This window comes from Rissa tridactyla, chromosome 4, assembly GCF_028500815.1.
Source record: "Rissa tridactyla isolate bRisTri1 chromosome 4, bRisTri1.patW.cur.20221130, whole genome shotgun sequence".
Lineage (NCBI taxonomy): Eukaryota > Metazoa > Chordata > Aves > Charadriiformes > Laridae > Rissa > Rissa tridactyla.
This window is the reverse complement of record NC_071469.1, coordinates 85,181,231-85,193,352: the sequence shown is the minus strand read 5'-3', so window position 1 is coordinate 85,193,352 and position 12,122 is coordinate 85,181,231.

The following is a 12,122-nucleotide window of genomic DNA, read 5'->3' as shown; positions in this document are numbered from 1 at the left end:
ACTATTCTACACTGCTGAAACTACTACTACTACCTTTTCTGAACACCCAGACTGGTTCTGCCACTGCTTCATCTCATTCCCATTCAATTTTTCCAAAGCCCTAATTTAGTTCTAAGCCTAACCTGATTTTAGGCTCACTGCTTCATTTCTTCGTATTGATCTCGCTTTTCTACATTCCTTCCTATCGAGCAACGAGGAGCACACCGGCATGTATTCTTTTGAGTCTATGTATAATATACAGGCAATATATAGACACATATATAGACAGTTCGGAAAGCAGCCTGTCCCCTTAATGAGCATAACTGCTGAGCATTTGGAATAAATATGATGCAGACCTGAGTGATCTTAGAGTGCTGCAGTTAAACAGTTTTCACCAGGATAAAGCATACGCACCCAGTACATATCTGGTTTAAATAGTCTTGTAGCTGTTGAAAGGCTACTCATGACAGAGTATCAGTACGGCTCTCTCCAGGCAACACGGGCTGTGGGAGACGACTGAAGTAGTTAGCTCTACGTTCATGTGAAATCAATTAATTTATAGCTACAAACAGATCACTCACGACTTCTTTATCCAGTTACTTGTATTGCGTCGCATTGCACTGGAAGTTTACCGTGCTGCAGTGGTGCTTTTATGACAAATAACATGTTCTGGTAGAATACTAGTTAAAGGTCTGTTGTCACTACAGTCCATTGCCTTGCTTTTCACAATAACCCTTGATCAAGGGAAGCCCTAAAACAACAGCTGATGCCTCTGCAGGCCTGAGCAACGTGCTGGAGCCTTGCCTTGTAACCTTGGCGTTGCTGTGTCTTAAAAGAGTAGCTCCAAGGAAATCATTACTGTCAGCGCTGAGCACTAGCGGGCTCCCTGATTGCACCATTGTGCTCCCCTCTGTTCTGCTCTTCGTTGGTAAGGGACCAATTACCAAACAAATAAATCCTTTACAACAGTGTCTTAAACCATCAAAAAGTCCGTCTTGCTTCTGGGTAATTCAAGCTGCAATAGCAAATGCGGAGACACGTTAACAGGCAGACTCCAGGCTTCCATACGCCAGGATGACTGAAACATCTTACAACTAATTAGCAAGTCAAATTACTTTTCTGCAAGATGACCTAATAATGCAATCTGTCAAGACAGCAATATGTGCCATCCCAGTCTTTGGCCCAAACTCAAAGTTGGTAAGACCACTGCCACATATCATTGAACATCTTATGTTGTTCTTCTCACTCTTCCCTCCTTTGTCTAAACTAACATGCCAACAGATATGAGAAGTGTTTAAACAATGTCACAGAACAAAATTCTGGCTAACATTTAATTAAAATTACGTTTATCATAGCTTATCATTAAGGTGCACAGTGCCTTTAAATACCACGATTACTGCACCGGATGAATTAATCTCAGCTTTTTAGTGTAATCGTGAGTCTATAGCGTGCGTGACTCAAAGATAAAAGCACTGTACAAGCCAAAGATACATCATCTGAATGAGAACAAGCAATACCCCAAGCTGAAAAATCTGTAGCAGCATTCCCAGATGCAGGTTAGAATAATGACAAGGATGGAATGCAAAGGAAGGAAAAAACTAATCTTAAATCTGTGTCAGGAGTTTTTGGGTTTATTTTTATCTTTTTAAACGCATGATTCCTTTTAAAACGGGATATCTAATTTGCAGTATTGAAAGCTGCCCTCAGAAACCGAGAGGAATAACTGAACAGATTGATGAAGAGTATTGAAAATACTCAAAGCAATCCCAAGAGTCTGCTAGACATCCAATAATTTGTGGTATGGCAATAAGCAGCCATTAACATAACAAAGTACATGCCCACATTGATCCTCCCTAATTTTCAGAGAGGCATCCTCGTTGAATTGCAGTTCAGAATACTTTGAACTCTACATCTTCTTTGTTATTTCAGAATATTAACCATGTCTATTTTTAAAATATATCAAATCAATTCCTAAATATAAATGAACAGTATATTCAGACTCTCGGTCTTAATGAAACACTCATCCAAAATTATCACACTGTCAGATCTGCAGAAACAGCAATAGCATACATGATAAACCTAATGCTATTCCACAGTTTGTTTGCTCTACTAACATTTATTTTTATTTTCCTTTCTAAAGAAGATACCAGAATTTTCATCAAAAGGTATGGTAGATTTACAGCACAATAATAATATTCTTGGTATACACCTCCCAAATATTTTTAATAACTTAGTGGGACTTATACGAAATATATTGAATTCCCCATAAAAGAGCCGTAATTATGAATCTGTTTTCAATACAGAATATAAAGGGATTTGTCAAGAAAGAGTTGCAATATCAGTGGTGCAGAAAAACTGCAGTGCTATTTGCTGAGCTGGTGCTACAGCCAAGGTAAGGATATAGCTATGATTTTTCCACCACATTGGCTATGACTGTCTCAAACTTTCCTTCCCTGCTCCCCATTCAGCACACAATTGTGGCTTTTTTCCCCATTGGTTACTCTTTTAATCCGAAAAAAGTGAGAACCGGGTACATGAGCTTTGTAACCTATTTAACAAATCTTAAAGCAGCCCAATCAGAATGTAAGTGCTAAAGGGTTTTTTGAAAGTCTATGTGAAGTATAGAGCCAGATTAGACCATCTGATAGAGATTTAGATCACAGTATACAGCTAGCATCTGTGTTTCAATCTGCAAAACACTAATGGAAAAAATTCAACATATTTCATTGTAGAATCCCCTGAACAAACCAGAAGATCCAGCTAAATAAAGATTTAAATCCACTCAGTGCATTCGCAGCATACTGATGCCATACACTTTTGAAAGGGGATATATTGAACTCTTAAAATCTAGGAGTCTATTAATTCATCTCTAGAAAAATCTGGGCTCTAGTTCACCATACCCATATGTTAACCAGTATTTTGAGTATTACTGACAGGTCTTGAAACAAATCTGCTATTCACAAACAAGTAAAACTGATTACTGTTTGTAGCAGCACAAACAGCGCTGCATTCCTTTATTAGCCGAGCGGAGCAATATTCCTTCGGAGCCTGTTTGCAACTGTCTGCTGAAACGGCACCTCCTCCTCTCCATACCAATACAGACACAGCACCAGCACCTCTCCTGTCACCCCTCTGACGCAGACACAGATTGCCTTCGTTTCCTTCATCACCAAATACACCTCAACACACAATATACCTTGCTAAAATCTGAATAATTTAACAACTCCTGGCACGACGCTGCGCGAAAAACATGCACAAGCTGTACTCAGCATTTCTCTGACAAAAGCGCTGTTGTTGGTTTCAATTCATGCTCATTAATTTGATGTTGAATTGCTTTGTATGTTAACCACTCACGGCTAGTCCAGCCTCTTGAAAAGAACCAAAACCTTGATCTCATTTAATAGATGATCATATTGCATCCTGCAGGGCAGTGGAGAAAAACTTCAGAAAATTCTAAAAAAATTTGTTTCAGATACCAGCATAGTAGTCCATCCAAGGTAGGAACAACAATGTGGTTTCTTTCCAGGGAAGCTGACTCTGGTTTTCCACATTTTAGCCTAAGAACACTAGGATGAAGGAGGCAAGAAAGTAATGAATAAGAAAATATAAAGAGGGAAGGACTAAAAATTAATTTGTCAGTGTGGGCGAGAGAGGAGCCACAATGTAGAAATACAGAGAACAACAGAGATTGCAAAAGAGACAGCAAAGGAGGCAGGATAATACCGAAGGTAATAACAGATTGTGGAATAAAGACAAATGTCTTGAGGGCTTGAAACAATAAAGTAATTCTTGAAGACATTTTATAATGCTACAAAACTTAACATAAGGAAAAATACAGAAGCTATAAAAGCAAAAGAAATTGTAACAGAGAGGATAAAGATGAGACAACATAAAGATCAAAGAACACAATGCTTCAAGCAATAGACAGCAATGTCAAAGATTTTCCAAGCTCCGAATAAGTAAGAAAAAAGTTAAAGCTTGTCCCTGAACTGACCTGTGCTCCTCTGAACACTACTAACTATTTTTCTTTGGATGAGTTTACAGCTAAAGGAAACTGGATTGCAAGACAACTCCTACAGTTGCCTACAATTTCAAGGTATGAGCAGTTGAAGCCAACTTGAAAGCCTCCCGAAAGCCATGCCTGCGGTAGGATGTGGTATGACTCAAAGGGAGCAGATGTCTCAAGGAAATAAATCAGTTGGTGCTAAGTATCCAGCTTTGACACTTAGACTCCACTATGTGAACCGAAGTATCTCAAAAATGACTCTCAGGGGATTCCTTCAAAAATCACACTTCTGGTGTGAGCGACAATCCTGACGTAGGCACAGCTTGCGATGGTTGCATTTTGAGCTTGAAGACCATTGGAAAGGCAAAGAAGCCCATTATATTCAGCTAAGTCCGTTGCATATTTTTGCCTCTATGCACACCCTCTTGTTTCGTACAGTAGAAAGATACGTGAGTTCCAAAACATACCATTCTAGCTGATTATCTTAATTCATAATGCATAATAGATTTTTTTTTTTTTTTAGAAAGGGCAAAACTTTACAATAGACAGGAGTCGGACAGTGACAGCTGTAAATCTGATCATTCAATCAAACAAGAATTGCTCCCTTGAAGATTTTTCTGTGACACCATCTTTCAGAAAGGAGACCTTGCTATCACTCCTCCAAAAGGTTATCAGGACCTTAATTTCATCTTTAGTTTTACAAAAGAGAATACCTTCGCACAGAAAGAGAAAGGGGCCAGATGAAGTGCCCCGGCGTTAAGATAAAATCAGTTGGTACAATAACTGCCTCAGAGTACGTACTTCTGAGAGAATATTTTATTCAATATTGCACAGTCTACTGTGCAAACGCTGCCGCCTTCCAGAGTTACAAAACAAAAGGTTAAAAGAAGGGAATTAGTCTCTGCCCAGTAGTTCTTGAGCAGTGAGGAAGATGTCTTATTATGCACTTGGGCTAAACTTCTGCAAGAAAATCCCTGGTATTTATTCAGTATCTCTGTGATGCGCTGCATAAGTCAACCCCAAATCTTGTAACAGTCTAGTAAAGTGTCCAGCTCCTTTACTCCTAGGTTTGTATCGCAGACTAAATGCAGACACATCGCAGGTAAGAATGTCATGGCTGTTACTGTATGCAATACATATATCAGGAAAAAAAAAGGATCTTCATCAAGATCCTCATTTTCTGATATGAAAAACGTGCTTGATTTTGAATTTCACACATTCATCAGAAAAGCATCACTAGGCAACACAGAGAACAATACCTCTCCTGCAGAATTTCAAGTGAGTCTGTTTTAAACAAACACTCTGGAAAGGACCCTCTAAAGCGCTGCAGACGCACTCAGACCTCCTTTGCTTCTTTCACATAGCAATCCTGTCTCCCTTTGTGGATTTGTCAAAGTCCTACAAGTTTACATTCCTGTAAGAATGCATTTGACAAGACTTAAAACTATACCGTAGTTCAAGAAAAGGGGGGAAAAAGGGGTCTTTTTCTCCCATACACCAAAAAGACCAGCAGGAATCTCCTTCTTTCAGATGTGCATCCAGAACCATTAAGTTAGCTGTTGGACATAGGAGGAACATTGGGATCAGCCTTGGAGATGCCACATGAAAGTTGGCCAGATATGATGTCAGTGCTGGGCTGATGATTAATCACACCCGAGACAGACTCAATTTCCCTTAAAAGGCCAAAGACTTTATCAGGTTTAATAATGTTCGCAGACACTTAGGACTGGTATAACAAAGCTGCCGTATCTCTGGTACACGACCCAAATTTGAATGGCTTTCTGTGGAAGAAAGGAACTGAGGCCGAACGCTATGCTTATCATAACTGAAGTTTAAAAATATGTAAAGGTGACAAATATTCTTGAAACTTCAATATACTGGAGACATCTTTGTTTTAATATTGGAGGTCTCGCATAGAGGAACACTACACACACACAGGCACGGTACCCAGAATTGGATCATTATCCTTCGATAAACAATATTGGTTTCAAACTGAACTTCCAACTGATGGCAGCAGTGATTTTTTCGGTCATGTGCCAAGAGAACCAACTGCATCCCAAGATAGATGTTTTCTCTATTGACCACCCATTTCCTCCTGCAATGATTACTACATAAGCCTTCTCTCTCCTAGTCACAGTACTGCCTTACTAGATTTTAGGCAACCAAATTATCAGTGGATTGAAATCTTTTTAGATCATGTGTTAACTGTGTTATCTCGATGAATCAAAACGCTAATGCAAATGCATAAGTGCCACTCTGGATTAGCCCTTATACTTGTATATACTTTCTCCACTTGCCAAGGTTTTGGGCATTTTACACTGGAAATAAATCAAAATGAAGACATATACAAAATACTCAATGGGACCACAGGAAAGCTACATGAAATCCATACTGTTTATGCAACACCGCATAATTTTGCATGTTAAAATTTGTAGTTAACATTACACTTTGATCTTTAGAAGAACTGTTACTGTTTCATTTTAATTTAATTTTTCCTTCCCTTATCTACTGAAGATGTAAGAGATAATTATTTGATTACATACACAGAGGCACCCATGCAAAACTGTCACAGATAAAGATATCTTGTAAGTTAAAAGGCAGGAAAAACTACTAATACGTACTGGGCAGACTAGTTAGCATGAATTAAAAAAGAAGGGGGAGGGGGGAGGCAAAACAATACTGATCTCTAGCCACAGCTCTGAAACTTTATTTTATAGGAAATTACTTGCAGGTTCATGCATATCTAGCTGATATCTTTTAAAGTTTCAGTCTTGTGCTGCAGAGAATTAAATTTCTATTAAAATAAAAGTTATCTTTTACTGTTACCACTCAGGACCTAGAGTAAGCCAGTATGTTTGTGGTATCAGTAGATTTCACTTGCAGTTGTGTAACAGATTTCAGGACTCAGCTGATACCCTTCATCTTCTCCTTCAGCATCTCTTCCCAGAGCTTTTATGAACTCAGCACTCTCGGGAACCGGAGACACACGTGCTTCCACCAACAGCGGCAGGCCCAAGGTTGGTCAGCTTTGCTCTCCCCACTGCCTGGCTATTCAGTGGCGGCTCATATTTTATAATCCACAACCTCAACATTCTGGAATGTCTTAAAAACCACGTTAATTAAGTTGCGCTCAGCTGATCTTTTGTTTCAAAACCATATTTGGAAATATTTCTGCAATTCAGAACAGTAATTCAGAACACTTGAAGTACACAGGTTTTGCCTACAAATGTTTGTGTCTGAGCTTCTGGCGTTCTCTCACACTAAGGGCGGATTCTGAAAACCTTTTTGTTCAAATACACTAAAATCAATATTTTTATTATGAAAGTTTACAGCTATTCTCATAAAAGGTCAAACTTTTTTTTTTTTATTTAATTATTATTATCTATGGCTACTGGCATAAGTACTTGCTGAGAAACTGACTCTGTATTAGAAAAAAAACTATTCACCAGATAATATAAGATTCAATGGGAAGAGGTTTATCAGAATCTGGGCTTCCAGGAGAAGCCGTTGTACTAGTGACTTGATGGAGAGCAATGCCATCACAGTGGCAGTGATTCATTTTAAATGTCACTGCTTTAAAATACCATCAGTTGAGAGAGCCTCTGGACAGACTCTCCACTAGCGTAAATCAGCTTAGCTTGGTTGACTTCAGTAGAACTACAGTCATCTAAACCAATTGAAAATCTAGTCCTTTGTGCTGAGCCTTCATTCTCAACAGGAAAAAAAAAAAAAAGCCAGCGCTGCACAGCCCAGTAAGTTTTTTGCAGATTCTCGTACTACTTATTATCTACAAGCGTGGTTCTACTGCTGTTTGCAACAATGAGAACCGCAGCACAAACCAGAGTCACAACTTCCCTGCACCGTGTTAAAAGCCCCACTCAAAGAGGAGTTTGATGACACGGCAGTGAAATCCCTCTAGCTGGCAGAGACTGTAGCAATTGTTAACACCGATGCATCTCCAGCCATTACTAATAACAAGTAAAAACCTGCTGGAGTAGACAAGGCCAAAATGGGCCTTTAATCAGGACTGCTGTCAGGTCTGTATCACTGGAGGCTCCCACGGTACCCAACTCTGTAAAAGATAACGTAATGAATTTTTGATGTGAACAGTCCTGCAGAAGTGGAAGTAGCATTAAGAATACTCCCTTTAACCGCTGGATCCTCCCAGCATCCCCTCTTGTCACCTTTGTTCATGGCACAGCCAAACTAGTCCAGCTGGAAGACTTCTAACCTAGAGATATTTTCAACTCCAGGAGATTTAAATAAGCCCAGTAGAAAAACTAGATTCATTTACACCTCAAAATGGCATCAACTAATTGTAACCTGCAAACCAGGAACAATAAAAGCAGAGAACAAAATTAAGGTTGGCTCAGAAATGAACAATAATATTTTGACAGCTTCCCTTTTAACGTTTAAGCCCTGTGATTCAAAACTTCGCTCATCCTATGGAATTCTATTTTGGGCTTTGTAATCTGTACACAGAGAAAACTCAGAGAGATTGCTATGATATTGCTATCAATTATAGTCCATATTTATTTGTTTATACGAAGCTCCTTTATTCATCTTTGTGTAAATAACATTAAAATTGAAGGGCGTTTTCTATGTAAAAAAAAAAGTAAGGAGGGATCTACTTCCAGAAAATCCTACCAAATAACGCTACACTTTTAAATGCAAAAGTGACTAGAATTTGTCACAAGATCCATTTTTTCAGCAAAATTCCAAAAGGTTTTCCAGATGATTGTCCTATATTCAGCCATGAACGAGCTTGTTTATATACAATTGGGCATTTAAACCCTTAACCCTGCATTGAAGTCCCTAGTTTAGATAACTGAATGCTATCAGTATTGAACTTCACAATAGATACAGAAATTAAAAAGTTCCCAATACACTAAGCTCCTGTATCACGTTGTTTTTCAAATAGATCTAATATATGGCTTACACTATATTGCACTGACAATAGCCGTAGGGTTCAGTTTAGCTTTTCAGCCCTCCCATAACCTCTTTTCTCCAAAAAGAAGAGGGGAAAACGCCTTTCCAGACCTCATCATGTCAACTTTCCTCGGACAGACACAGCGATATTCCCATCTCCTCTGCTGTTAGGAGCTGGCTCTGTGGCCTTTTACCTACGCTAATTACTAGCTGTAACTTAAGCTGAATGTAGCATTTTTAATTCCTTTTCTAATTAACATATTTGCATGCATTTCAGTAATTATACAGCTTTGCATACCTAATGAGAAATATCCCACTGTGCAAAGCCAACAGTCGATACAGCCCAGTAATCTGTCTTCACCAGTGATACGGGAGACGGTGTTTAGGGAGAGCACAGAAACTTGGCCGTTACTTGGTCATACTCCCCCAGCACCCACAAGCTCTGGATGAAGGTGTCGGGGGGAACATTTCTGCTCCTTCCTGATAGTATCTACACTTTGAATCTTGTCCATGAGTTTGCCTGATCTCTTTCTGAAACTGATGTTACCGTTAATCACAGAATGGTAGGGGTTGGAAGGGACCTTTGGAGATCATCATCTCCCTCCTATGGCTTCCTGAAGTACTCCCAGATCTCTTACAGTGGAAGATGCTCTTTATTCAACTTCTGCTTTCGGGACTTCACAAAGTTCAGTCATACTCTTCCCTCCTCAGCCTTCTTCCCTCAAAACTGAGAAGCCCCAGTCTTCCCAGCATCTCTGTGTATTGCAAAAGCTTTCTATCCTTCTCTAACTCTACTATATCCTTCTGAAGATGTGGAGATTAGAACAGCATGGAGCACTTGGAATGGGAGTGCACCAAAGTCTTATATGCTACAAAAAGAATGCCCTCTTTCTTGCTCTTACCGTTCCCTTTCTCAGGATGTTCGACATTTTGTTGGCTTTTTTCGGCTACTGCTGCAGACTGAATTGAGGATTTAAGGAAACTGCCAATGGCTTCAAGATCACTTTCCTGAACTGTAACTGTCGGTTACTAATTCAGCCTCACGTTATCCTAGTTTGGATTACTCTTCCCTATAGCACAGTCACCTACACTAAAGCTTCTTTGCCACACTTTTGTTCATGACACTTAGTTTTACAAGATCTTCCTGGAGTTCCTCACCATCAGCATAACATTTAACTACCTGAAAGAGCTTAGTATTTTGTAGGTGAAGATTTGACACAGATGGTACACATCCCTTCTCGTCATTGATGAAGATGTTGAATAAAATTTGTTCTCAGCACTCTACCCTTGGGAACCAATTTTCATTCATGATAACCCTCAAACTGGCAGCAGAGTACGCAGCTTATCTTTTGCAACTAGACAGTTTATTCTTGCCCTACCATTGGCTCTCACCCAAGAAATACCTGACCAATTGACCACTGTACACCTAATCAATGTGTCCATGGGCCAGTAAGGAAACTCCATCAGGACCATATGTGTCTATGCCATGTTTCAGACCTGGCTCCATCAGCCTCACCAGCAGCCACCCAGCACTTGTCTGAGCAGACATGGTATTCACTGATGGCTAAGGATTCCTTCTTAAGAACTTATCCCAGGCAGATATCCTGCTGGGTCAAAACTGCTTCTCCGGCCTGAGGTAGCCCACGTACGGTACAGTTAGCCATGCACTCAGAAGACAGATACATGCAGAGCAATGAAGTCCATTCACTTTTATTACGAAAAAATTACTGTCTATCTGCCATCTTCCAGCCTAAACACTAAACAAGCAACAAGCAAGTCTTCTCACCTTTTTATTGACAAACCACATGATTTTTCCTTTTTGAAACGTATCGCTATGCCAGTGCAGCTACTTCAGGGCCATCTAGCATACAGTGTGTATAGAAGGGACGTATGTCAAGGAGAGGGAAGATGAACATTGGGAAACACGTGACAAAACGCCTGTGGTACAGACAAGGCTTCAGAGGGAACTTGCACTCCAGCAGCTCCCTCGAGCTGCAGAATTTGTTTCTTCGCAGCTACGTGAGAAGTGCCGCAATCCAAAGGGATTTCAGCTCCTTTCGCAGAGCCAAAGCCTACAAAAAACCTGGGAAAAGAAGGTGGGAGGGGAAGGAGAGAGAAGAGGAGTGCAACAGCAATATGCTGTGCTGGTGTAGTTTTGCTGCACTGCAGACTCACTTCAATGCGTGAAGACTTAAAACACTCCTCTCTTCTCTCCAACACTCGGCAGGGCAGAGACTAAAAGGCTGAGAGCTGGCAAGATCCCACTTTATTCCCAATGCTACAAATGGGAACCTGAGATTTTTTTTTAATAATGGTTCTTGCATCAAACAAACATTTTGCTGTTAACCACTTTGACTCCTATGAATTAACCTCTAGTTTGACCTAATTTCTGAAACACTTTTTTTGCCACATTGTGGGGATTTTTGATCAAAAATTTGAAAACTAATGACTGAAATGCATGGCAGACTGCATAGCATTTAGAAGTTACCATCGATTTTTCTGAACCACCTGAAAACGTGACCTTCATGAAAGTTCTTTTCATTTGTTTTATTCTTTGCGCAACAAAAATTAAACAAAAACGGGAGGACCATAAAGTCTTAATCCACTCTCGATAATCACAGTGGAAACAACCTCACTTCTTAATTTGGGAATGCTACATTTCAGTACACTGGAGATGGCTGTAGTATGTAAGAAATAGCCAGGCAGGATTTTGTTTCGTCATTTCTGAAGGTATATTAGTAATAAAAAGAAACCCTGCGAACAAGGTGGTGCTTTGATATGGATATCGTCCCTCCGGTCTGACTGCCCATTACTGCATGGCTTTTACGGCAAGCAAGCTATGCCTTTTAAGACTTTCAACGACAGCCTGCCCTTGCAATTTTAATTCTGCCGGGCAGGGTTATGAATATACTACCGTGAGATCCTCTCGGGAGGTTACAGGGCATTGATCTCAGGGCATTCAGGAAAGTAGGACCAAAGAAAACAGTATGAAGGCAACAGTTGCTGCTCACAACTTATTCTACATCAATCCAAATCATGACCCAAGATCATGAGACCTTATCCCACAGGACAGCGGCCATGACAGTGTATTCACAGCCCCACTATTAGGAATCAAAACACAAAATGGTTGAGTTATAACAGTAAGTGGCTAAGCGTGAATGATCTTGTATAGAATGGAGCAATAGAAAATAAAGTGCTGAACTGGCTT